The sequence below is a fragment of the Marmota monax genome, unplaced genomic scaffold (genome assembly GCF_021218885.2).
Source record: "Marmota monax isolate L192 unplaced genomic scaffold, Marmota_monax_Labrador192_F-V1.1 WCK01_AAM20220418_F8-fsc00078, whole genome shotgun sequence".
Classification (NCBI taxonomy): domain Eukaryota; kingdom Metazoa; phylum Chordata; class Mammalia; order Rodentia; family Sciuridae; genus Marmota; species Marmota monax.
Genome location: NW_026694865.1, coordinates 4,645,067 through 4,667,577, shown reverse-complemented (window position 1 = coordinate 4,667,577; position 22,511 = coordinate 4,645,067). Strand labels below are relative to the sequence as shown.

General features: G+C 50.9%; 1 long non-coding RNA gene across 1 annotated transcript; it reads left to right on the top strand.

Moving 5' to 3' along the window:
- Window positions 1-724: 724 nt before the first annotated feature.
- Window positions 725-10,607, top strand: LOC124080634 (uncharacterized). Its single transcript, XR_009225133.1, has 3 exons — window positions 725-932; window positions 1,066-1,134; window positions 6,146-10,607. It is a non-coding gene; the product is annotated as an uncharacterized LOC124080634 (long non-coding RNA).
- The last annotated feature ends 11,904 nt before the right edge of the window (window positions 10,608-22,511 follow it).

The following is a 22,511-nucleotide window of genomic DNA, read 5'->3' as shown; positions in this document are numbered from 1 at the left end:
TCCGCACCTTAAAAAAGCACATTCCTTAGAAAAATATTTGGGACACAATATTAGAAACAGAAATAGCTAAGAAACTGATTAAAATATGTGAATAGGTACCTAAATCATTCTTTCTTTGGTTATTTTTACTGCTCAGATAATAAAGAGTTTTTTAAAAAAAATATACAATGTGCCCTGGTGTTACTTTTTAAAATAAGTCTTTATTTTCAGAGCAGCTTTGTATTTACACACACAACTGTGATGATGGTGCAGAGAACTTGGTTACTCTTCACCGGGCTCCGCGGTGCATCTTTCCTTAGGTGCATTATTACAATGAATGAGCCAAACTTGACGCTCCCTTATTAAGTGAGGTCCCCGCTTTATTCGAGGTTTCCTTAGTGTTTGACTAGTGCTACTTTTGAGCTCTGTGATCCCATCCAGGATACATATGACACTTAGTTGCCATGTCTCCTCAGGCTGCTCTTGGCTATGACATTTTCTCAGATGTCCCTTGTTTTTAGTGACAGTGATGTTTTTGAGGGGTATGGTGAGGTACGTTGTAGGAAATACATTGGATTCTACTGTTTTTCTCGTGATTCACCTGGGTTGTGGCTTTGGATCTCAGCTCCCGTGCTGCTGGTCACCTTGAGGGAGTGTCCTGTCAACTTGACTTACCACGAGGGCTTGGCCTGGACCTGGCTGAGATCTTGTTTCTCCACTGTAGCTGCTCCTCCGTCCTCTCCGTCTCCCTTGGCTGCCCTCATTGGAAGAAATCACTGTGCGGCTCACACTTCAGGAGTGGTTAGTTAGGTATCCGGTCCTTGAGGGAGTGGAGCTGTGGTTGTTATCTGGAAGTCCTCAGCCCTGAAGATTCCTCTCTTCGCTCCATGCCTATTTATTCAATTATCAATTCAGAGCAGCATGGACTCTCAGACATTTATTTTATACTCTGGGTTAGAATTTAATACTTTTTTTTTTATCTTGTTGCTTAGATTGTTCCAGCTTTGGGCTGTTAGGAACTTTGGTTCTTTATGTCCCTTCTGCATTTCCTCTAGCTGTGGATTTTTTTGGTTTTATTTTTTTTAGCACGTTCTTACCTTCTGGAATTACAAGATACACCAGGAGAATCAGCCATTTCTCCAAGGATGGAATGAGGTAAAACCCCAGACTGGGCTCTCCTGCTCCTGAGCTGTGGCTTCTGGGCTCATTAAGCCGTGAGAGCAAGGAAACGCATGCAGGCTGGGCCATTTAGGAACAAGTATCTAAAGATATTTCTGCAGTAACCATCTATGATTATATTAAGCTAAACACGAGTCCACATGGTGGCTGTGACCCAACCCATGACCACTTGGGCCATTCCAGGCCCTGCCTTGCTTATCTCTCCAACTGTGAGGACTCTGGCTCCTTCCTGCCACCACCCATTTATAACTGTATAATTCCATGCAGATGGTCCATGACTTAGGATGTTTTTAGTTACGATTTTTCGTTATTCTGGTGCTAACTCCTGGGCTCAAGTGATTCCCGTGCCTCAGCCTCTCAGGGCTTCTGTTTCCAGCACACGCTACCACACCCAGCTCAACTGATCATTTTTTGACTTTCTGATGGTATGAAAGCAATACACAACTAGTATTGATATAGGGTTATGTTACCCAGGCTGGTCCCTAACTTGTGATCCTCTTGCTTCGACCTGTGCTTTGAATTTTCATCTTTTTCTAGTGATTTGTGGTATGGTTTTTTCTAGTGATGCCGGCCAGTGGCTGTGAACCACAGCTTCCAGTCAGCCAGGAGACCATGAGGGGCAACGTTGGCTGCTCTATGGTGCAGTGTGAGGCTAAGCTCTATGCTAGGTAGGTCAGGTGTAGTGAACGCACTTTCATTTCAGGATATTTTCAACTTACGATGGGTTTATCAGGATATGGCTCCATCATAAGTTGAGGAGTGTCTGTGTAATACGGTGGTTTCAGAACCGCTGATGGGTGCCTCCATGATGTTATCAGCTAAGGCCCTTTTGCCTTCGTCTTTCAGTTTTAGAAATCCACTCAATCCCAAAGTTACTTCGGTCAGCACCTCTGTCCCCTCCCATTTCAGTAAGGCTGCTTCATACAGTCAGGGTCTTTTGCCACTTTGTATCTTGGGATCCCTCTGGCCTCCTGACTTTTTATTTTCCAATTCTGTGTGCACTGAGCTTCACTTTATGCTGGAAACTTCAGTAGCTTGTGACAAGTGCATGGTGTCATGGTGTCACACAGGCTGGTTTTACTGTCCTGCACAATCCTCCCCCTGTGACCTCTCCCACAAGCCTCTGGAAACCCATCTATTTAGTTTTATTATTTACATATGTGTAGACTATTTAATTAAATTTATTTTAAATTGATATACAAAACCACAAAAATTGTACATATTAATGCAGTATCGTGTGATGTTTTCATACATATATACATTGTGTGACACTTAAATCAGGTTAGACACATCTATCTTCTCAAACCTTTGTCATTTCTTTCTTTTTCTTCTTCTTCTTTTTTTTTTTTTTTATTTTGGTACCCAGGATTGAACTCAGGGGCACTCCACCACTGAGCCATATCCCCAGCCCTATTTTGTATTTTATTTAGAGACAGGGTCTCACTGAGTTGCTTTTTGCCTCGCTGTTGCTGGCTTTGAACTCGTGATCCTCCTGCCTCAGCCTCTGAGCTGCTGGGATTACAGGTGTGTGCCACTGTGCCTGGCTAACAGTTATCATTTTATGGTGAAAACTTTCAAAATCATTTTTTGGGCTTTTTATAATGTGTGGTAAATTATTGTCATCTCTAGTCATTCTACTGTACAATACCAGAACTTCTTGCTCTGCTCTAACTGTAACTTAGGACCCCTTGATTAACCTCGCCCCATTCTCCCCTTCCCTATTCTCCTCACCATTCTACTCTCAGCTCCTGATATTGGTGCTGGGAATCAGGGCTGAGTCCCATTGCCCTCGTGTTAAAGATTGAACACGCGAGAAACGCCAAGGCAAGAGCAAAAAGTTTTATTTCAAAGATAGAACAGAGAAAGAGAGAGGGGGGTCAAAGTTGGCGCCTGAGGAAGTGGGGGCATCTGCCTCTTTTACACACTTTAGATTTCCTTTGTTCTCATGCCCTCCCCCGCCATCCTGCCTATGTGACCTGTGGAGAGCAGTGACTTGGACCATGGTCTTTGACGACCTTGGACCTATGGTGCACTTTGCCCTGGGAACTTTCTGTGCAAAGGTGGGGACAAGATTACCCAGGAGCTATGTTAATGCCCTGCTGAGGAAGTTGGGTGCAAAATCAGGGAACTATATCAGTCTTGACCTTGAGCTCAGACCCCAGCTGCTGGATAGAGAATTGTAAGCATAACAAGATGACCATAATATCTTGCAAGCACTGTGCCCTTCAAGCCGGTCTGCTTTGCAGAAACTTTCTCACAAATAACCTGTAGATGATAAAACCTATATAATAAATGTGCTGTGCTGGCTCTGGATGACTGTTCCTCCATCAGAGATCAGTGCCCCACCTGCTCCCAGCTTTCTCTTTATAAATGTTTGTGTGTCTTTTTTAATCCTCCATCGCCCCTTGTAGATCTTTAGGGTTCGACACCCTGGTCTGGCAGTGACCCAAAAGGTGGAGTAATGTAAGGGTGGGAAAGAAGTGCCCAGGGGTAGGGGCAGAAAGGGAGTCCCCAGGGCTACTCATTAACACCACCTTCTGGGGAGGAACAATCCCCTGGAAGCAGGTAACCTTGGCAATGGGTTGAAGGAGGGAAAGTGTTCTGAAGGTGTGAACATTTTATTTCCTTTCCTTTTGAACCAGTCCCACCTTCCCATTCCCAGCCAATCATACATGACCTAAACCTACACTGACTGTCCTCACCCCAACGTTTTTAGAGTCCACATAAGAGTGAGATCACGTGAAATGTGTGTTTCTGTGTTTAGCTTATTTCACTTCACAGAATGATCTCTAATTTCATCCACATTGTTACAAATGACAAAATTTCATTTCTTATGGCCAAATAATATTCCATTGATTTATGTACCATATTTTCTTTATCCATCTGTGGGTTGATGGACCCTTAGATTGTTTCCATTTCTTGGTTATTGTGAATAGTGTTGCAATGAACGTAGACATGCAGATGTCTCTTTGACACACTGATTTCATTTCTTTTAGAAATATACCCAGTAGTGGGAAGCCATCTCTTTAGTTTTGTCTTTCTCAGAGTATCATATAAATGGAATTTCACAGGCTTTCAGACTGGCTTCTTTCATTTAGTAATATGCGTTTAGTATTCCATTACATGGATACAGCACAGTTTGTTTATCCATGAATCTATTGAAGAACATCTCAGTTGCTTCCAGTTTTTGATGATGATGGATAAAGTTGCTATAAACATTTAGTTTTTTGTATGAACTTAATTGATAAAATCAGTTGAGAAAATGCCCAGGAGCATGATTGCTGGACCCTCTGGTAAAACTCTGTCTAGCTTTGGGGGAATCTGCCAAAATGCCATCTAGAGCGCTGTACCACTTTTCATTACCACACGAAAGCTCCCATTACTCTGTATCATCTCCAGCGGTAGATATTGCCAGTTTGGGGATTTTAGCTATTCTAACAGCTATGTAGCAGTATCTTCGCATTGTTTTAACTTACATTTCCCTAAGACAAACGATGTGAAGCATCTTTTCTTATGCTTCTCTGCCATCTATATGTCTTTTTTGGTGAGGTGTCCAGATCTCTTACTCTTTCTTGATTGGGTTGTCTGTTTTCTTTTTTGGGGGGCGCAGCACAGGGATTGAACTCAAGGGCACTCAACCACTGAGCCACATCCCCAGCCTCATTTTGTGTTTTATTTAGAGACAGGGTCTCACTGAGTTGCTTAGTGCCTCGCTGTTGCTGTGGCTGGCTTTGAACTCATGAGCCTCCTGCCTCAGCCTCTTGAGCCACTGGGATTACAGGTGTGCACCACCATACCAAGTTGGGTTGTCTGGTTTCTTTCTTCCTTTGTTTCTTTCTTTTTTTTTTTTGGTAATGGTTGTCTGTTTTCTTTCTTTCTTTTTTTTTGTTATTTTTTTAGTTGTTGATGGACTTTATTGTCTTTATTTTTATGTGATGCTGAGGATTGAACCCAGTGCCTCATGCATGCTAGGCAAGCACACTACCACTGAGCCACAACCCTAGCCTCTGGTTGTCTGTTTTCTTATTGTTGAGTTTTAAATGCTCTTTGTATAATGTGGATAAAAGTCCTTTATCAGATATGTTTGCAAATATTTTCTCCCAATCTGTGAGTTTTCTTTACTTTTAATTGTTTTCCTTAGAGATATATGTTCTTTCTTAGAAACAATTTTACTTATGAAGATAACATATAAACATTGTACATATCTACGAACATAAACATATTCTGGCAATAGTATATATTTTTTAAAATTGTATGATTTAAATTATTTTAGCACCTTCTTTCACTACTAAAAATACCTGACTTTCACATTCATTTTTGTGATGGCACACTTTGGGGGCGGAGACCAGAAGTAGGTCCAGCCTGGGCGCTTAGGCTGTGGACAGCAGGTAGCTGGGGGCAGGGGTCAGAGATGCCAGATGTCTGTCCTGCTTCAAGTTCTCACTAGCCAGCTTGGCAGCCCCTGCCCTTCCTGGGGGACTGAGGACCTGGTGCTGAGGGACAACAGGCCATCATCTCCAGCCAGGCAGGCCTCCCCCTTCCTCTTACTGTCACTTCCTGTCAAAGTTCTATGCACTGAGGGTGTAGGACCTTGTCCTAGGTGAACTGGTAACTCATTCACAGAGTTGTGCATTCCTACAGGACTTTCCCATGCTCGGCATCTCACACGATCCTCACCTCTGCAGAGCAAGGGACCTTAGTAGCAATTGCTTCATCACCTAGCACTCTTCATCAGAATACAATCTGAGGGGCTGGGGATAGAGCTCAGTTGGTAGAGTGCTGCCCTTGAAATCCCCAGCACCAAAAACAAACAAACAAACAAACAATCAAACAAACAGAATACAATCTAAGAACATCCTACTGCAGACACCCAGGTTTCTGCTTGAGGTATGAGGAAAGGGCTAGGGAGTTAATGCCCCTGAGTGCAGCTGTCAATCAACAACAAATGACAGAAGATAAACAGTGTCCCGCCTCTCTCTCTCTCCAGATGGACAACTTCAAGGCATGTTCTGCAGGCTCTCTTAGACTCTCCCACGGGGACTGAGCTCCAGCTGCCTAGACAGCAGGTAACCTCCTCAGTAACACCACCTTCAGCTTCCTGGGATCCCCTCGCTGCCAACTATTTGCTCTCACATTCTTGTTCCAGCACCTGCTTGTCTCAAGCAGGTGAAGCAGTGAACCAGCAGAAAGCAGGGGACTGACTCTTGGTCTCCTGTTCCTGAACTGGATCTGGACGTTTGTCCCTGTTGGGTCAGCAGAACTCCCTTCCCCTCCCCTTTCATGGGGCTGTGGGCGGGGACTTTCCACCTGGCTGAGGGACCCAAAATGGCCAATCAGAAGCTGACATGGCAACAAACCCCCAACCACCACAGGTTCTGCTGGCTGAGGCCATTGCCCTGTCAATTCAAATCAGCCCTGACCAACCCGCGACAGACAGGATCCCCCTAGACTCAGCTCAGCCAACCTGCTGTCGGTAGCTGCAATTTACACGGCCTGGGCCCTCCTACCTCCAGCTTCCCTGGTTAGCACTGTTCTCGCCCTTCCCGCCCTTGACTTCCCGGCCCTCACCCTTTGGCGGCTGGTGAACCTCGCCCGGGAGCCCCCCAATAAACCTCCTGATCCTGCGCGCCCTTTCTGCTTTACACTTCTGTATCATGAAGTGAGCCTGCTCCATCCGTCATCCAAGAGACACCTGAAGCCACTGTCCTGAAGCCTAAGGTGTTAGGAATAATCAAGATGAGACTGGCCTCAGGGCAAGTTGTGCTTAAATGGCGGATTGGACTTCTCTTAAAGCAGAGATTCTAGGTGTTTCCGTCCAGCAGCCTCAGGAGGGGCGAGGACTCTGGCAGTGAGGTTGGGGCACAGCTGAGGCAGCCATGATAAGCATAAACATTCTGCAAGGCTTGTGTTTTATCTCAAAACGGGTGCACCATTTGTGTTCTATTCTACAATATGTGTAACATACAAAAATAAGCCAGTGTGGGTGTCGCATGCCTGTAATTCCAGCAACTCAGGAGGCTGAGGCAGGAGGATTGCAAGTTCTAAGCCAGCCTCAGCAACTTAGCGAGGCCCTAAGCAAGTGAGCAAGGATTTCTAAACAAAAAACAAAAAGTCCTGGAGAGGATGTGGCTCAGTGGTTAAGTGCCTCTGGGTTCAATCCCTGGTATAATTCTTTTTAAATAATAGAAAAATAATATTCAATGCCTGGAAATGAAATTGACCAAATCAAACTATTATATGTACATGTTTGAAGATGTAACAAGGAATCTCACTGTTGTCCATAATTAGAATGCACTGATAATAAGGAAAACAAAACCAAAAAATGATGTTTGAATTTACTGACCATCAAGTAAGCGTGGGCTCCAGGAGGAGGCCCTGGTTTCCCTCCATGCTGTCCAGCTGGGGGAGGTCAGCAGGGAGAGGATAGGGTGCTGGAGGCCATGGTCACTGTACTGATCACACCTCCTCTTTCTTCATTTAACTTGCGTGAGTGATTTCTGCCTGTTGGCCACCCAGGGGCTAGACCACGACCTGCTGGACCCTTCTCCAGTTGTTGAATATTTGGTCCATTCTGATGGTAAACACAACTGTGATGCTCATCTTCATATATAAAACTGGACACCATTTTTTTGGTGAATCTTAGGAGAGGACTGGCTCTGGAGCCAGAGTACCAAGCTTACTAGTGCTGCCCCTCCAGCAGTGGGACCGCAGTGACCTTGGGTAAGTGACAAGAGGCCACCCCTCAGTCTCTCAGGGTATGGGAAAAGCCCAGCGCAGGAGCCCTGGGAGCCTGGGAGAGGACTCAGCTGAGGGGAGCTGGGCGGTCAGCGCCGTGGCCTGCTTGCCTTGGACCCTCCTCTCCATCTGCTTTCTGCACTGATACTGTGTCAGAGGCTGGGGTCTGGAACATCTGCTGCTGCGGCTTCCTGCTTTTGTAGAGGAGGAGACAGAGGCCCACAGAGACACAGCCAGGATCTCACAGAGACTCAGAGACCCTGAGAATGATGCCTCCAGGCCCAGTCTCCTCACCGTGCTGGACTGGAGGCCAAAGCCCCGCCCACTCTTGTTCTGATGCTTGTATCCCTTGCCCTCTCCCTTGCCCCAGGATAGAGTCAGGCCTGGAGCCCTCCCGGATGTGACCAGAAGACGGGCAGTTCCTGGGAGGACTGCATGCGTGGCCTGGTGGGGGAGCGGTTCCCCAAACACAGAGCGGGCTGTTTGCAGAAGGGAGCTCCTACCCGGCACTGTCCTCAAGGGGCATTTAAATTGAGTGGACAGACTTGCTGCTCACTAAGGGGTGTCCTCAGACAAAGGCGACATCCGACTATGGATATGGGAACTGTGGTGAGCCTAGGCAGGTGCCAGCCCTGTGTCGGTCCCCATGGGCACTGTCCCAGGGAAGGGAAGGCTCAGCTCCCTCAGCCACTGATAATGAACCCCAGAAACTCACATCACCCTCACCCAACCTGGCTTCCTGTTTGTAAGCCTTTTGCTGTCCCTGATCTTGTGAGTCCCTCACCCTGGGCTCAAGGGGATGTCGGCCTTCTTTGCATTTTATAGATGGGGAAGCTGAGCCTCGAAGACGTCACACGAATTGCCCACGTGTGGCAGTCCCTAGGCACTGTTCCTAAACCCACCAATGGCTTCTTCCGCCAGGAGCTGCAGCTCAGCCGAGAGCTTCCCCTGGCAGGAGGAACGCGCTCAGCCCGAGGTGACACCTCTAGAAACACCCCAATTATTGAAGCTCAGGAGCTGGGGATGAATCAATACGGCAGCTTCTCAGCCTTCCAGCGGGTGCGCAGCTCTGAGGCAGGTTCAGCACCATCCCAGGCAGTCAGTCCCCTGGGGATGGCGTTCCAGTTGCCCGCGGTCGCAGCCCACTCCACGCACGCAGCATTTCAGCTGCCTTCCGCCCTGCTTCTGCTCCTGGCTCCTGTGCAGCCTTCCAGGTCTCTGCCCAAGTCCCAGCCTTAGGTCTGCTGGGGAGGCTGGAGGGTGGGTGGGAAATGACACTGGAACCCAGACACTTAGTCCCTTAGGAATGCCAGGATTCCAGCTCACACCCGATTCCACTGTAGCTGTTTTCAGGACCTGGGCAGGAGCTCTGCAGTGAGCCAGAGGAGAGCCCTAAGTTGCGCACAGTTTGTGACCACAGTTATGTCAACTTAGGTGTCCAGCTTGAGGGTGAGGGTAGGGAGCAGACACACCTGTGGATGGTTGGGTTTGAGTGGTAGGATTAGGGGTGGGCCTCTTCTGCCTCCCTGATGAGCATCAGTTTGGCGTGGGCTTGAGGCATGGCTCCATCGCGGTCCGGTGGCCATTGGGAGCGTCATCCCACGCCAGAGTGCTCAGAGGACATGTGGGCAGCACCAGCTCACATGGTCAGCTCAGCGCCCTCCCCTAGCTGCTCCCTGAGTCAACACCCACCTCCCAGCTAGTGTCCAGGCTGCAGGGGCTCTGGACAGCAAGGGCCTGGAAGCTGGATGCTCAGTGCCTGGATGACTCCAAGTCACCACCTCTTGGCCACAGAGGGGAAACACTTGGGGCTCTCCACTCTAGCGGCCACCTCCCACGTCTCAGTGTCAGGAGCATCGTTGGCCTCACTGGTGCCCTAATGGGGGGAGTTAGCCAGAGCTCGGTGTTGCTTTGTCTGATGTGCAGGCGGAGCCCACCTGTGGTGGGAGACCCAGGAAGCAGGTATGGCCACACTGTGTTTGGCTTATTCATCTCCCAAATCAGGGCTGGTGAAACTTTACCCAGCCACCACTCTGTAGTGACCATTTTTTATGAAAAATTTAGTGAGCGGAGAAGCAGTGGTTGCGCTGTGGGAATGCTCCATGCTTGGTGACAGTGGTAGATGAAGCCTCTGGGAGAAGAGCAGCTCCCCCAGGGGTTTTGGGTACAGGGAGAAATATGTGGACCCCCCAAGACCCAGGAAACCTTGGAGACCTTCTTCCAGAATTGCTCTTCCCAGACCCACCCTACTCTGTTCATGATCCAGCTGGCCATGACCCGCACAGCCATCAGTTCAGACACTGGAGAGGGGCCATGGGGTGCTGGGAGCCATTAGCCAAGTAGGTATGACAATTTCCTTGCCAGCGTACCCCATGTTGCTTAGTGGAAGGACTCGTGGAAATAGGACATTTTGCAGTGACATTGCATCTAAGGTGACCTTGCTCAAGGACCAGGGCGGATCCGGGTTTAGGGTGTTCCCGGTTTAGGATAATCCGGGTTTAGGGCGTTCCAGGTTTAAGGTTATTCCTGCTGGGAATAGGGCGTATCCTGCTGCCTGAGTTCCCCTTGAGTTCTCACGGGATTCAGACAGTATTTTTTGGGAGACAGAAGCCCAGTGGGGGTGGATTTGGGCAGAGAACGTGGATTTCCCCAGAACGTGATTGTAGACGGCTGGTGTGAGTTCGGGAATAAAGAGTTGCTGTTTGAATCTACAAGCTGTGTGGTGGCTCGTGATTGTGTGCCCAGCCAGACTGCGGCAATGGGGGATTAGAAAAGACAAACAGACTCGCACAGAGAGAAAACTGAGTCCAGGTGGGACATTATACCTTGATGGAGATGCAGTGACCCAGACACGTTTATTCCATAGGTTTTTTTCATCAAAAGGTTGTTTGTGGGAAAGTGTCTGCAAAGCAGGCAGGCTTGAAGTTCACAGCGCTGACGAGACATTATAGTGACCTTGCTATACTCAGAATCCTCTATCCCTGGGAGCCAGTGTCTGAGTTTTTGTACAGAGTGACAACAGGCCGGCATCGCCATAGCAACTGGGCAATGTTAAGCAGTACTTTTGCGCAGGGGGATCCCAGCGCACGTGCACCACAACCACGAGGCAGTCAGACCCTGTCACTGCTCCCCACACTGCTCCACGACTTCCAGGGCTCCCTTCTATCCCAAACATAAAGTCAGATGCCTGTGCCCAACTTTCCTATCCCACCTGGCTCTGACCTGTGTCCCAGATAACCTTTCAAGGAAGGTTTAGGGGAGAGAGGCCTCACTCCTAGGGCCCAGCCCTGCCTCAGACTGTCCACCTTATGTCCTCCACTGCTCCTGGCCCATCCTCCACTGCTCCTGGCCCGGGCATGGGCGCAGCCAGAGGTCCTTGGAATTGAGCTGTAGGTCCTGCAGGAAATTCAAGTCAGTTCCAGTGAAGGCTGAGTGCTGCTTGGAGCTGGCCCTTCCCATACATCCTGTCACCCAGAACGGTGACCCCCAATGTGAGGTGTGCCAAAACTTCCCAGGTCAAGTCTGTCCACCTACCAGGAACATACTGGAGCCGTCTGTGAGGCTCTGCAGGACAATCTGTTGCTTCTGACCTCAGCAGGGGCAGATGCAGCCTCATTCCTACCCTACCTGGGGAGTGTGGCCCGCTGAACACCCACTCACCCCCTATTCATTTAACAAACTGCAAGAAGCCCCTTCTGTGAATAGGTGCCGGGTTCAGGCCCAACTCAGTCCATCGGAGCTCGCAGCCTAGTGGGAAAGGTAGCGCACACCTGCACAGCGGGGCTGCGGCCTGAGAGGAAGTCTCTGTGAAGGGGCTGGCGGTGGGCGGAACCCTGGTGGAAAGGTAAGAAGGGACTCTAAAGGTGCTTCAGGAGGGCGGGGTGTGGGGGTAGGTCCGGCTCCACCAGCGACATCTGAGACCCAACGGTAAGGACCACCTGGAGGCCTCTATGAGCAATGCCCTGTCACCCACCAGGACTGCTCCTTCCCCACCCAGCCTCAGGCGGTCCTGACGGCCACTCTGTCTTCCCCTTGCTTGCTCTCAGTCTCATGGCCAGATCGCCTTTGAGCCCCCTCTCCCCAGTCGCCTGAGTGCTGCAGACCTCCTTCAGTGGGGCTCTGGCTGCACCCTGCCCACTCACTACCCAACAGGTAGAGTCTGGTATTCCCATGTGGACAAAAACCTCACATGGAATGTCACCTCCTAGCAGCCCATCATCTCACTGATGGGTCTGCTTACCAGGTGGGACATTCAAGGACAAAGTACCACTGTCATTAGCAAAAACACTTAGCATCAGGCAAGGGCTCCCCCAGAGCCATACACAGACACACATGTGGGCATCTATGTCAACATGATTACACTAACACATACTGCGTAACACACCAGGTGCCGAGTGCCAGTCCCACAGCACACCTGTGACATAGCCCCGTCCAGGGCTGTGGGCTCAGGCAGCCGGGGTTTGCCTCCTAGCTCTGAAACTCTCCAGGTTGCTGGGAGCCATTAGCCAAGTAGGTATGACAATTTCCTTGCCAGCGTACCCCATGTTGCTTAGTGGAAGGACTCATGGAAATAGGACATTTTGCAGTGACATTGCATGTAGGTGACCTTGCTCAAGGACCAGGGCGGATTAGGGTGTTCCCGGTTTAGGATAATCGGGTTTAGGGTGTTCCCAGTTTAGGTTCCAGGTTTAAGATTATTCCTGCTGGGAATAGGGCATATCCTGCTGCCTGAGTTCCCCTTGAGTTCTCACGGGATTCAGACAGTATTTTTTGGGAGACAGAAGCCCAGTGGATGTGGATTTGGGCAGAGAATGTGGATTTCCCCAGAACGTGATTGTAGACGGCTGGTGTGAGTTTGGGAATAAAGAGTTGCTGTTTGAATCTACAAGCTGTGTGGTGGCTCGTGATTGTGTGCCCAGCCAGACTGCGGCACCAGGTGAGTCACTTCGGCTTGGGCATTTGCCTTCTCCTCTGTCTAGTGAGAGCTGAAGTGTTTTCGCATGGCTGTGGAGGGCCGAGGGGGCCCAGCGTGCGTAGTGCTGGGCCTCAGCCTCCTTCAGGGCCAGGGGGACCTGCTGCTATTGGGAAGAACACACATGGTGGAGCACAGCCCAGAGTCGAGGTCCCCTCACGCTCTTCATCACCAGCTCCTGACGCTCTGTCAGGTTTTCTTGGATGACAGCCTCCAGGTTCCCTGAGCAGGGCTTGGTGGCTTTCTCTGGACTCCTGCACAGCAGGCCCTTCCTCTTTCCCTTCCATGTTACAATCCTGCAAGGGAGAGGAGGGAGAATCAGGGCCAGAGATGAGGTCTGGGGATGACTTGGTTCTGGTTCCAGCCCTCCCTGAGGCCGGCTACAACTCCCTGACCTTTCCAAACCACATTCACGATTTTCCAGAAAATTCCCTGTTGTGAGTAAATTGCTTTGGTTGGTTTCTGTTACTTGCAGCCCAAACCAGTCCAGAGCCAGGTGAAGGAGATGGAGCTTGTCCCCTTCCTAGGGCTGAGGCCAGTGCAGGGACAGGCAGGTAAACAGGCCATGCCATGCCTGGGGCAGGAGGCCCGGCCGCAGGAGCATTGGGCAGGGGCAGGAGCCAAGCTTAGGTGAAGGGAAGGGACAGGGAGGGGACAGCAGCACCCCAAAAGCCAAGAGCCTGGCATATTACATACGCCCACCTCAACATTATGATGCCGATGTGAGCAGTGACCGGAATAAGTTCTGCGCTGAGACTGACCCCAGGCCGTGCCCGTGCTCTGCAGGGCCTGTGCTTCTCCCTCCTGGTCACAGTGCAGACACCACTGTTCCCAGTTCAGGGAGGACCCCAGGCACAGGCAAACCGCCCTTCCTGGTCCAACTTAGGATTTTTGTACTTCACGGTGGCTTCCATACCATGCGCACGTGGAAGCCACACAGCCACTCAGGTTTTCCCTTTCAGCGCGTTTTCGATGACTCACACGAGCCGTTGGGCACTTCTTATACCAGAGGCTTGCGTAAGATGCTTTTGCCCAACCGCAGGCCAACGTCAGCGTTCTGAGCACGCTTAAGGAGGGCAGGCGAGGCAAGCCTGTGATTGCCGCAGTCCGGCTGCAGCAAAATAACCCCGGGGGGGTGACGAATAACTTGTGTAGATTGATACAGCAGGAGTAGGAACCCTTTATTGCAGGACAGGAGCAGTATTTATACATTCCACACAGCTTATCTAATTAGCATAAACTAGATACATCAGTCAACCAATCAGGAATCTCCACACTTAATGGCTTGCTTTTGTTACTTCTCAAACCACTCCCTCTGGCATTTTGCCAGGCACCATCCAGACTTATTTACGAACTCTAACATTCCCCTGGCAAAATGCCAGGTGTCATTTTGACTTGTTTACAGACTCTAACATGTGATGTCGGCTGGGGTGTCAACACGTTTTCAACTTACGGATTATTTTCTTCCTACACTGGGTTTGCCAGGATGCACCTCGCCATGAACTGAGCAGCATCTGCATCGACACCCCCCCCCCTTGAGGCCATAGAGAGGCTGTGGAGAAAAGGGGAGAAGGAGGTACTGATGGCCTCCACAGAGGATGGGAGGGCCCTGCTCCGCAGCAGGGGAAGGCTGCCTGAGAAAGGGGCTGCAGGGCGGGTTAGGGATACAGGGGGGAGCCCGCAGCTAGTGCCTGAGCAAAGGACAGAGCGGGGCTTCAGCACAGCTCAGGCAGAGGTTGGATGGAGCCTTTCTGGGCCCTGTGGGCCTCTGGTAGGAGTCGTTGCACTGGGGGTGCCAGGGAAGCACTGGGGGCCTGGGGAGCTAACCTCCCCCATCCACCACCCATGCGTCTGATCCTGACCTTAAAACATGCATACGCATATCTATAGAGGGGGACAGAGGCAAGAGAGAGGAGGCACTTGGTGCCAGGCACCGCAGCAGTGCTCAGCATCATCTCATTTAACTCTTTCACGACCATCCGGCCAGGCAAACAGTCTTATTCTCATTCTTCAGAGGAAGAAATCAGGACTCAGAAAGTGAGGCCATATGTCCAAGGCCACACAGCCAATAAGTGGCCTGAGAGGCACCATACCATACCAATACCGCCCACACCAGCCTTCTGCCAGAAACTCAGCCTGTGGCAGCCAGCAGAGGTAGCCTGGGGCCTGCTGGACACAGCTCATGCACTTCCCTCACCACACACCGCATCTCCCTCCCTCCCCCACTCTGTGTCCAGTTTTTCTGCCTCTCAGAACTTACTCCTCTTGGTTTACACTTCGCGTTCTAGCGAGTGGAAAGCTATGAGGAGCACTGATCAGTCAGAACACATCAGACGTTTCTGTTGGTGTCTGCTTCTCTCTCCTACCAGGAAAGTGGAGATGAAGTAAGTGCCTTGGGAGCAGGGTACTGCGGCTCGCCTGTGGTCCCAGCACTTGGAGGCTGAGGCAGGAGGATGCCTTGAGTCAAGGAGTTAGAGGCCGGCAACATAGTGAGACCCTGAGCTGAAAAAAAAAAAAAAAAGGCTTATGGCTCAGAGTTTCTGCTTTAAAGACATGGTGTCTTTCATAGAACATCATGACATTTGACATCCTTAATTCCCTAGTACAAAAAGAGCTAATTTACAGATGAAAATTTGGCTGTCGATCTTGTCTATAGCCCAGTGTATCTTCAAAAAAATTACACACAGGCATTAAAATCAAGAAAACACCTTCATTTCAACTTTAATCTCTTTTCTATAAACTGGGAGAAACCTCACTATGTGATGTCTCAGGCAGGGCACCCATGTCCACTGCCCTCTACAGATGCCCAGTTTGAGGCCCCTGAGCTGGAGATGGAATAGTGGGGTTCCTGGGGAACACCAGTCCTTCTTGGACATCACCTTACTGTGTGACTTTGAACAAGTCATTCACCCACTCTGTTTCTCTAGGCACAGGGAAGGGATGTGGATTAGAGATGGTCTGAGGTCCTTTTCAGTTCCAGCCTTCAAGGATGGACTTGATTCTTGCTCCCCAGTGTCCTATCCAGAACCCCCAAGGGCCAGGTCAGCTGCAGTCTGTTCCCCATCTGGGCCATAACCCTGCCCCAAGGCAAACCCTAAGCAGGAGCTCCTCTCACCCCCCTCTGGCTCCCCAGTCTCAAGCCTCCAACCCCTAAATAATCATCTGGGGGGACCTGGGCTATTAAAGTAATTTACATAGTAATTGACATGGCTGGTGAGCTCATTCTTGGAGCCAGAGAGCTCAGCCTCCATTTCCCTCTAGGTTTAGGTCCGGGCGTGGCTGGGGTTTGGCAGCAGAGCAGCCAGGGGAGGAATTTCCCGTGTTCACGGTCCCTGCTCAGGCCCAGGGAAGAGAAGCCACGGCTGGCCGAGGCCCAGCTGGCTGGGTAATGAGCTCTGGGGCACCGAGGCCCCTCCTCAGCACTGGGGGCCTGAGACCCCAAGAAGAAAGGCACCTGCCCATTTAGCCATGCGCCTGTTCTGCAGGGCGGGCAGGGGGCCTCCAGGAGGTCCTCGGTCAAGATGACACACAGCTTCTCATGTCCTCCTGGGCTTCCTGACAAAGGTATGTGCGATCATAATAGGGCACAGAGCCGCTCCCCTGTGAGGATGGGAGAAGTGAGGCCATGTTCCCAGGGTCTTGCAGCCCAGGAGTGGTCACGTGGAACTGGAGCGCCCAGCTCCTCTGGCCTGCCCAGCCTGGGTCGCAGAGTCCTCCTGCAGCCAGGGAAGGCTGGACTGGGTGGCTGAGGTGAGCAGAGGCTGTCCCAGCATGGGTAGTGGGCTGCGCTCTTCAGTGTCAGTAGGATCAGGCCCGGGAAGTTAGGCTCCTGTTCATCAGCCAGGGGCTCCTCCCTTCCTGATGTTGTCCTGGCTCAGTGTCATCCCAGCCCTTCCTCCCTCAAGTGTCTTAATGACACTCTGGTGGCAGATAAGGATGTCTTGAAAAAAAATCTGAGACTTGAGCCCTTCACTGAAAAAGACACTATCTGCAGCTTTGCACCTCAGCCCTTGACCCAGTGCCTAGCACATAGTAGGCCCTCTGTGTTCAGAGGATGGACTGCTGTTGGGGCTATTTGCTGTGTGGTGCAGGGGCAATTTCTACACCTTTTCAGCTCTCAGTTTCCTTATTTAAGAAATGGGCATGCAACCAGGGACTGTGGTGCACACCTCTGGTCCCAGCGGCTCAGGAGGCTGAGGCAAGAGGATTGCAAGTTCAAGGCCAGCCTCAGCAACTTAGCGAGGTCCTGAGCAACTCAGTGAGACCCTGTCTCTAAATAAAATATAAAGAAGGGCATGTAATACCGGCTCTATTAACTTCCTCAGATTGTACCAGATGTTCAGTATGGTGCAGGATGGTACTTAGTAGGTGCTCAGCAAATAGTTGCACTTATGAAAACCACTTGGAAAAGTGCACAGGGCTCTCACTCCAGAGGGAGGGGGCGGTCACCCGGGTCAGTCGCAGAGGGCTGGTGAGTCCATCGAAGGACCCACGTCTTCCCCGCCACCCTGAGGTCAGCTGGCCTGGCCTCTGGGGCCCCACTGCACATTCCTGTGGCCTGCAGCTCCTGAGTCAGGTTTTCCACCTCCTGCGACTTCACAGCTCCCTGCCAGCCGAGCCGTTTTGCAGACCTAAGTCGATAATGACAGATTCTTCTCGGCTGGCCCTCCACTGGCGAAACCGCAGAAAGTATTTGAAACATGCAGCCTAGGAATGTGCAGGCTTCCACTGCCCAGCTTGGCAGGGACCAGCGATTTCTCAACTCCTCTTTTGACTAAGACCTCTGCGGCTCAGGTTTCCCAGGGCCTGTCAGCCCCGGGCTCCAACAGTGTTTATACTTTTTTTTTTTTTCCTTCAGAAAATTAACCCTCCAGCAGGTTCTGAATCACGCAACCCCTGGAAGCAACGCTCTCTGTGGAGTTGGAGGACGTGAGGTCCATACACAGGCCTGGCCTTGGCCTGGTTGGGCTGTCCAGCAGGGATACTCTGGGCTCCCCGCAGGGGCCTGGGCAGCCTGCCTTAAGGGCCTCGCAGAGCACTCTGGGTGCTGAGTGTGAAGGGCCGGACTCCCTTTCTTGTTGTCGCTCCCAGACCGGGCCCACTAGGACCCCACCTTGGGGACACTGATTTTGTTCCCAGGTGAGGTGCCTTCTCTTTGGTCAAAGGCAATTCTCTGCAAGCTTTAGCAACCAGCACTGTCAGAAATGGGGACTTGGCTGTGCCAGCCATGTGCTGGGGGCATTGGTGGGGCACCTACAGCACCCACTATGGGCTGGGGGCAGGGACGACCAGGAAGGGAAAGACCTCCGCTAAATCTTTCCCAAAGTGTGTGCAGTGCTCTGGGAATTTACCTCAGTCTTTCTGTCTTTTGCTTCAAGTACTCACTGGAGGGATGATGGGGGAGCGGAAGCCAGACACCGTGGCTGGGGCAGGGCGGTGTCCTGAATAGGCCTGGGGTGAGAGAGGCCACGGGAGGAGGTCCCGGCTCTTTACCGCTCAGCGCCACTGGATCCCCCTGCTGGCCTGACTCCGCTGCCTCCAGGCCCAGCGGGCCTCCCCTCCGCCTTGGCCAGCTCAGGCGTCCAGGACAAAATGCCATCGACAGGGCAGCTTGGAACAGCAGACACCCGTTCCTCACGGTTCTGGAGGCCTGGACGTCTAAGACCCAGGGGCAGGCAGTCCGTGTCTGGTGAGGGCTTGCGATCTCACAAACAGCATCTTCCCACTCTAACCTCATGTGGCAGAGGGACAAGGGCTCTGTCTTGCACCTCTTTTATGAGGACACTAATCACCCTTTTGCGAGCCCTGCTCACCCAAGCACCTCCCAGTACCATCACTTGGCACTTAGGATTTCAAGCTGCGTAAGGGGGACACAGATTCTCAGGCTCCCACACCTCTCCTGAGCACCTTCCGCATTTTGAACGCACAGATCTGTGGGCTGGGAGGCCTCCCTTTGCCTCCCTTAGCTTAAAAGCAATATTTTGGTTTTCCAAGTGCCTAGACATTTAATAGGTGTCAATTATTTATTAATGAATAAATAAAATGATGGATTCCTTAATTTTTCTGTGAAGTAGGGGGAAGGACCGAGATTCTCTCTGATGTCACCCTTTGTCCCCACAGGGCCAGTGCTGTCCTTGTCTTCCCACTTCAGCACCCTCAGCCCCAGCCAGGACTGGGACTCCCAGGAATCCTGCATGGCCTGGGGCGAGGGTGGCCAGTGGGACACGGCTGGAGGAAGGGCTCCCGCTGGCCTGGCACGCTGAGTCCTGACCTTAATTTATATGACATGTGGCCTATCACTCAAAGCCTGGTGCCTGGCCTGGGTCGGTGCAGGTAATGATGATATCGGCTCATTTATGCAAGATTATCCTTTTATCACATTTCCAGACTCATTTATGAGGCTCATGTTTCCCCCTGAGGGCGTCATCAAGCAAGTTAAGTTGAACTATTTCCCTCCCGCAGCGAACTGGCGGGAGCCTCCCTCGTTGACGGATGAGGCCGGCTGCCTTTGCCAAATAGGGTTGGCGTGATGGATCTTTTACTTGTGAATATTATAGCTGGAAATTAGCATGTTTATTGAGGTAGAATGTGTTTGTTTACATTCCACTACCCATGGCATTACCTCTTATGACCTGACTTATTTAGTTGAGGATAAGCACAAATGATCCGCATTTTGGCATCCGCAAAAAAATTAATGAACTTCCAGATCTAGAATCCGGCCTTAAGTAAACACACCAGTGAGGTGGGTGGGTGCAGAGGGGCTGGGAAGGACTCTGGAGATTTGGGTGCCAAGCAAGGTAGACCTCCCGGTACTTTGTCCTGGCCTATAGGAGGGAAGAGGTCAGAGATGGGGATAGGACAGGGGCTTCGAGATCCTGCATCCCTATACAGGGCCAGCACCCTGAGTGTCTGCTGAGTGACCGTGGCTTCTGTGTGATGGAGGAAGGAGAAGAGAGGGAGACCAGGGCTGTGAGCCATGCCCCAGGGATTCTCCTGGAGAACCTATGTGTCTTTTCATCTAAGGGTTCCAGGTCACAGACTAAGGAGGGGGAGGAAGGACCCTTTTCAAGGATGACAAAGACCCAGGCGAGCGTAGAGGGACTCAAGAGGCCAAGGTACCCCCTGGAGCCGCTCCTCTCCTAACCATCTCACCTGCAGCAGTTTTGAAACCTGGCTTTTCTCTCCAACTCCGATTTTGCACTCACCAACCCAACATTGTCTTGTTTTAGAAAAAGATACTGTGGTTCAGAGAAGTGGCAAGATTTGGCCAAGCTCTTGGAAGCAGAGGCAAATCAGAGCCCTGGCTCCCCACATCCTTGCAGACTTCCGGTTGGCTTTATGGCCCAGGCCTGCCTCAGAAAGTGCAGGGGCCAGATCCTCAGGATGTTGCTTGAGGGATCCAGAAAAATATAGTGCCCTGTGTCTGGCTAATAGGTGTCTTTAAAAGTGATTAACTGCAAATGTATCCCGTTGCAGGTGAGAAAACCAAACTCCAAATCCGTTTAGACACTTTTTCCAGGTCACGCAATGGGATGGAAAGGACAGAACAGAGATGAAAACCAGATATCTCAGCAGCAAATCCTTGCATTTCCCCTGCACCAGAGTGGCCATACCCCAGGGGGTCTGCAGGGAGGGAGCAGTAGACCTGGGCCTGATATGTGTGAGGAAGGGGCTGGGAACATGGGGGCCTTGCATCTAGAGTAAGAACCCTGAGCTGGGTGAGCAGATCGGGGCTGGAGACAGTGTAGGAGCAAGGTGGCATTTTTGCAGGCTGAGGCCTTTCTCCTGGCACAGAAACAGGATGTGCAGTGCTTCTGAGCAGCTCAGGCTACAGGGTTTCAATAGTGACAGAGCAGGAAAGCCTGTATCAGCTAGGGGCAGCGCTCAGCAGCAGGTACCTGAGGCCCAAAAGGCTAAGGTTTAACAGAAACAAAACACAACTCAAAACCCCCCCAAAATAAGTGGCTCACACCTGTAATTCCAGCAGCTGGTGAGGCTGAGGCAGGAGGATGGTGAGTTCAAAACCAGCCTCAGCATCAGCGAGGCCCTAAGCAACTCAGCGAGACCCTGTCTCCAAATAAAATATAAAAAGGGCTGGGGATGTGGCTCAGTGGTTAAGTGCCCCTGAGTCCAATCCCCTTATAACAAACAAAACAAAACAAAAACCAAAACAACAACGAAAAAATGAGACCTATCTTCCTCTCAGTTCCTGTGAAACTTGGGGTTGGTCAGGGCTGAGGCAGTCACTCTAAGATGTCATCAAAGACTGGCGTCTCCTTTCTTCTCTGCCAGCGGCTTCCACTTTACAGGTCACCTTATGATCACAAGATGGCCATCCGGCTCCAGCCATCAGAGTTGAATTCTAGGTGGGAGAAAGGAGAAGAGGGCAGTGGGATCTACCAGCTGTGTCTGCCCCTCTGTAGAGATTTCTTGGGAACTCTGCTGAGAAGGGAAGAACTCCAGCTTTTGTCTCTTTGACAAGAATTCATGGGGCCCTCTTGTGAAATTCAGAAAGTTGAGTTTTTGTGGCTGGTACATTGCTGCGCTAATCAGGACTGTGTTGGCAAGGGAGAAGGGTAAGCCAACCACAGTCTTTGACTCCTCCTCCTAATTTGAATAAATGCAGGCTCAGAGAGGGAAGCGTTCTGCCAAGGTTGCACAGCCAGGGAAGGGCATACCTGAAACTAGACACCCAAGTTTCTGACCACAAAATAGATGCTTCTTCACTGGATATACCTCTTTGCTCTGTAGCCACACACCTGTCCCCAAATAACAATGCGATTTCTGTTTCTTAAGCATTAACTGTGTTTGTCACAGGGATTGTAATAAAGGCTTCCCAACTTGTTTCCAGTGGGTCCTACAGCAAACATTGGAGGCAGGCAGTTTTCTATTCCCATTTAAAGAGGAAGAAACTGAGGCTCCACTGAGTGAAGTCTCTGCTCCAGGTCGCGGAGCTCGTGAGCACCGGGGTGGGCTTCTAAAGCTTGTGATTCAAATGACCCAGGGACATTTCCAAATGGCTGCTGAGTGGCACGATCGCCCCAGGAATGCCTTCAGGATGTCCCAGAGAGCCAGGCGCGAGGCTGATGGCCAAGGAGGGGCGCAGGCTCCCTGCCCACCTGGCCAGCCTCTCGGCTCAGCAACTCATTCAGCCAATTACTCCTAATGGAGTGATATGAAATGTAACTAACTTGGGGAAATATCTGTATACTTTAATTAAATCAGTTTGCAATTAGCCATCTGAGTAATGAGGCTAAGGTGTTTTATCTCCCTGTGAGCCGCCGGGCCAGGGGAGCAGCAGGCAGAGGGGGGTTTTGGTGAGTAGCTTGGTCCTAGAGCCCAACCGTCTCTGGCAAGGGGAGGCAGGTACCTGGGGCCCCAGGAGAGGGTTTGACCCAAGTTTACTATGATTAAATAGATACAGCACCTCCGAGAGAAGCTGCTAATTTGTGGGACTAAATTTTTAATGGCTACAGCATGTTTTTTATTAAAGAAATCCCAGGGCCTTTAATCCAAACACCTCACGGCAAAGGACTAACATTACACATGTCCACTGGGCAACCCCAGAGTCCCCAGACGGGGCCATGCCTGCCCGGGGAAGGTTGGCCGCTGTCCAGCAAGGGGTTTCCCGAGAGCCCAGCAGCAG